This window comes from Solanum lycopersicum, chromosome 7 (genome assembly GCF_036512215.1).
Source record: "Solanum lycopersicum chromosome 7, SLM_r2.1".
Taxonomy (NCBI): domain Eukaryota; kingdom Viridiplantae; phylum Streptophyta; class Magnoliopsida; order Solanales; family Solanaceae; genus Solanum; species Solanum lycopersicum.
Window position 1 is genome coordinate 31,108,025 of NC_090806.1, and position 5,458 is coordinate 31,113,482.

At 32.2% G+C, this 5,458-nt stretch overlaps 1 long non-coding RNA gene across 1 annotated transcript; it reads right to left on the bottom strand.

Moving 5' to 3' along the window:
- Window positions 1-1,466: 1,466 nt before the first annotated feature.
- Window positions 1,467-4,863, bottom strand: LOC109120773 (uncharacterized). The gene is made up of 2 exons (XR_002028200.3): window positions 4,485-4,863; window positions 1,467-1,730 (listed from the first exon to the last, which is right to left on the bottom strand). It is a non-coding gene; the product is annotated as an uncharacterized lncRNA (long non-coding RNA).
- Between the last annotated feature and the right edge of the window lie 595 nt (window positions 4,864-5,458).

Consider the following 5,458-nt stretch of genomic DNA (forward strand, 5'->3'; position numbering starts at 1 on the left):
GATAGAAGGCAATCTTGGGGAAAACACTCTCAATACTAAGTATGTCCTCATATATTCGAGGGCATAGTTATATTTCTAAGTTTCTTATTTAAGACTTATTATGTATTTTCCTACAAATGTAAAGGGTTGTGTCTGTAAGATATCAGCCGTGTCTTTTAGTTGGCTTGTGGCATGATATTTTCTTAATATTTATGGAAAAATTCCTTTTTATATTAAATATCATGAAAAGTTTTAATTCCATACTACTTTTCATGTATTATGTAATGAATGATGGTTAAACGGTTGTACAAGACCCCAAAGGGTCAAGTACGCCTTGTGAAGACCCAAGGGTTCTTCCTAAATTCTAGGGGGTACTAATGGGTCGTGGCAAGAGCTCCATGGTTTCTCATAGTCAAGAGGGAGATAGGGTTGTGGATTTGAATATATTTCTTCAATAATCCTCATGGGATTTTTTCTAATAAGGCATGAAAGTTGTTTCTCTAAGATTAGCTACCTCCTAAGAACCAATTTCAAAGTGATTTCAAAGTTTATGGAAAAGTCTAATTTTTAGTCTAACACAAGAAGTCTTGTATGAAATGATTTCAAATCATTAGATACGATATTTTTAATGTTAAATTGATGTTTTACAATGAAAATATATATGAAACCTTGATTTCAATAAATCCCCTAAATTGGCTTATGAAGTGGGTTTATTGATTTTGATCTAGCGTTGATGGAATTATGATTGTAATGAGTTGTATAGTTGATTTATATTGTTATTTATGCTATTATATTGTGAATTGTTGTAGAATTTAAGGAATTATGGTTCTGGCTTTTGGAAGAAGGTTAGTTGACCTAATTCCCTGACTAATATAAAATTAATATAGAATCTCTTGTGTCGTATGGTCCATTTATCGTAGCGGTGTTTACTTCTTATTTTTATCGTGATCATTGCGTTGTCAAAATTATTATTTGAATTGTAGTAGTATCATGTTATGTTATACGTGAAGGTATAATATGATGTAAACGTGACCTGGACCTTGTATAATGAAGTTGTGGCATACATGAATGTATAAAGAGAAGGTTTTATGTGACATATATGTGATCTTGTATAATGTGAAGAGTTCATGTGATCTTGAGGAGATTTTGTATAAAGCTATCTGATATTTCGTAATGAAAGCATGTTCCTCTAAATGTTGGTGTGTGATGATGATTAACTATGAATATTCCGTTTATGTTGATATAGTGTCTTGAGTATGTAGACCTAGTTGTCCCTAATAGATACATGAAAGTTATGTTGAATGTGATCTCTTGAATTTGTAAGCATCGTTTCTTTAGAATGAATGAATGAATGTTTAATGACCGAGGATGACCCCTTAAAAGTAACACAGTGTACTTGACATCTCCGAAGTCTAATACAAGCCCCCAAACATCTTTAATCATATAGACATAAAATTAGAAAAAAATGTAAAACCTTTCACAACATATTACAATGCTAAAACATCACTTCATTTAAAATTCTTAAGTAAATAGTTATGACATTAAGATTCGTCTTGCAATCTGAAGACACAACTCCAATAGAACAAAATAGGGACACGACCCTTAACAATATAAAAGAGTAATCTAAACTATAGCATAAGCTTAATTAAAATTCATGACATGAAGGTTATTGAATCATTAAGGATACACTTTAACATGGGAATATGAATCGAAGCTCCTAATTCTATGAAAGATCCTCTGGCGATCACCACCTAGACTTTGTGTAAAAACATAAATGAGAATTGTATTAGTATAAGAATGCACTAAGTATGATAACCATGCAAAAATATGATTTAAAGAGGATATTTAGTTATAATTCATACATAATGTCTATTAGAGAATCTTCATAAAAAATTAATACAATAAGCACATAGGTTCACATGCATCATAGTAGACAAGAATACTATTCGTAACCACATATAAGACCATTCATTATACTTAAGACAAATTCAATATCATCATAGAATTACCTTTCCTTTTTTACCTTAACTCCATCTAAAACAATACTTAGGTAATACTTAGTACAATGCATGAATAGTGTCCCATTCCACCATTCAGACCAAAACATCACCTTAAGGTCACTAAGGTGAATATTTATAAAAACATCATCTATTTTACCATATTCATTCATAAGGACATATCATATCATAAAACACAACCCTCAAATTAGAAACATTATCTAAGACAACCCCAAATGACACTAGCGCAATGTGTAACTAGCATTCCATAATACTATTCATACAAACTATTCCTATGAAGTCACCCTAGATAAAGCACATCACATTCAATAACAAAGAATACATGCATTTAACCTTAGAAATAAGACCCACATAGTTCACAGATCTCATATAAGGACCTATTCATTTATCACTTCAAAGTCATAACCCATTTAATCTTTATGCACATCTAAAGACAAAATGAAAGCCAATACCACCAATCTAATCATAATGAAGTAGTAAAAAACATTGCATACATAGACCCTACTCATAATCTCAATATAAGCCTGCTATTTCAATGTACATGTGAAACCCCATAATCTCACACATTCTAAGTAGACCAATTAAGGATATCATATGGAATGCCACTTACTTCATACATTAATACAAAAAGCATATCCAAGAACATGCATACTTAGTAAGACCTTACTCATGTAGTCACAATAAGACAAACACCACTTATATCATCATAACAAGTTGGCTAAAACCGTACTATTGCGCACAAGATACATATATACATATACATACAAAACTCACACTAGAATTCCATTCAAGAGATACTTGTGCAATGTGTAGGTAAAGTACCATACCTTCACCTACACTAAGCAACATCCCTTAGGTAGTCCAAGTTAGGGTTCATCATCTTACTCCTATTGTTTATTTTACATTCAAGTAATTTTTCCTTAACTTACAATAGACCATGTGAGTTAAACATGATATCCAGTGTCATAAAACCCCACAAAAAAAGAAGGTGATCTATTTTCCAATATTGAACCAGATATAATAGTTATTTATGTGGATACACTATCGAGAACCTACAGGGGTACAGAGTTAAGAAACAAAGAGGTTGTTACTAGAAACCCTCTTTATGCTAAATAGCATTGTAGTTTCAACCTGATGAGAACATCGAGTGAACTTATCTTCCTTTGGGAAGGGACACCACATATGGGGAACCTATCTTCAATTTGAGATGGGACAACTCTCATTGTCAATATCACTTAGTGCTAAGCTAACTTTAATTTTTTTAAAATCTTTTAACTATTTATAACCTTAGAGTATAAGATAAGCTTTAGGATATTACCACCTTATATATATATATATATACACATATATGCATAGGGAAAACATCCAAGGGACTCTCGTTTACTAGATTATCATTACAATGCTTCATTTATACCTTCATATGTGTGTGTGCTTAAACATATTAGGAAGCCTTTCAAATAAACAGATATATACAACATATGATCATTGTTCATGAGTCAGATACTTTTCATGCATAATAATAGATAAAGGTGCACATTAGAATCATCCTTTCATTTGACACTATTAACACATTATAATTAATGATATTTGTTATCGTGATCACCTAAGAGAAGCACCATTGATATTGAGTAAACCACCTTTCAAGGATCATAAAACTTATACCATATCAGTCAAGTCATGAACAACTCACATATAGATCATTTAGGGACTATAGACCACACACAAATATTACATGATAGGAGACAAGAATATATTAAACATTTGAATAGAAGAATCAGAACATGCGTAAGATAACACATTCATATAAATATTTACATAGGTAGGGGTCATTCTACAATAGTATTCATCACAACCAAACACGTAGACCATACCTTACCCTAATATCATTATTCATATTACCGATATACCTAGATAATGATACTTGAATGGAAGACTACATACAAGAACTTCATACTTGTGATCATCATAATAACAATTAACATTACATCTACTGATTTCAAGGCCATCATCACAACATTCATAGGTAGACTAGAATGTAAACACCGCCATTATAAGTGGAAACCATACAATGTAAATCCCAATACTTATAGACTAGGAATTAGGTCAGCTTACCAATGCTATAAGACATGATTATCACAGACCAATCCTCAAAAATTGATAATCAATTGATAAAGATAGCAATAGTGTGAGAAAATACATCAGAATTTAATCACAATTCAATTAACATATAATTAAGATCACAAGACCCACCTTATAGGCTAAATTGAGAGATTAAGGAGATCATGAGTTATTCAATAAAAGGCATAAAAAATCATCATAAAACAGTAATTCCACATATATTCATCACTAAAATTCCTTAGAATATTGTTTTACAAGTAACCCATGCTTATATTGAAAATTCAAAAATTTGATCACACAAACCCTTTGGAAGATCATTGATAGAACTCCTTGGCTAAAAGGTTATCCAAGGATGGAAGGTTAACATACCTTAATAGAATAAAATCAGATTAAATTTGGAGAAGAAAGCACTTGAAAATTCATCTTCGATCTTGATCTTGAGCTTGTCCTCCAATGGAAGTTTGAGTGAATTTTGGAAGAGAAGAGAGTTTTGGATCTTTGATTTCTCATTGGGTATTTGTGTTTTTCCTTGGAAATGGGGGTAAATATGACTTAAAAACCGTTTATAACCGGCTGCCAAAGTACCCAAAACGACCCCACACTTATTGGACATTTTAATCAAGTCGAAATTGACTTTAAAGTGATGCGATCAAACTTGTGACATAGTTGCGCGTCGTGGGGGCAATTCCTACATTTACTTCACGAATTAATTTTGCGGTAGTGAGCCTCATGAAAGTGGTGCGATGTGAATTCAAGTTGACTGCAAAGCGCGTGATGCGGACAGTACTCCACATATATGTTATGTACACTACCTTGGCATTTTCCTTGTCTAACGTTTGGGTCCTCCTCAAGGACCCTTAGGGTTTTCCTACGAGAGTACTAATTGAATGTTTTTACTCTAAACATGTTTATTAATGTATTAGTGTCACGTCCACTATTTTTAGACTCTAAACAACACATAAACCCAAGGAAAACATGCAAGGATACACTACCACACAAAATACTAGTTTTTAGATGTCTTGGTCGTCCTTCAATGTTAGACTTCCAAACTCTTTAAAACAAATTTTACAAGTTTTGACACACTTTATTTAGATGTTATTAAATCTTAATACACAGGTGAGAATCTAGATCAGCCTTTTTTAGGGACTTTACAATATCCCCCACTTGGAAACATTCATCCTCGAATGACATTTGGAACACTTTCGAAACATTCAAAAACTCAATGACCCATTTAGCAGCTCACAACATTCAAGATAATACAAAGTAATATTCAATGCACCAAGCTTACAAGGAACACTAACATTCATATCATTATTCATTCAATGCAACACAAGTAAGTAGAA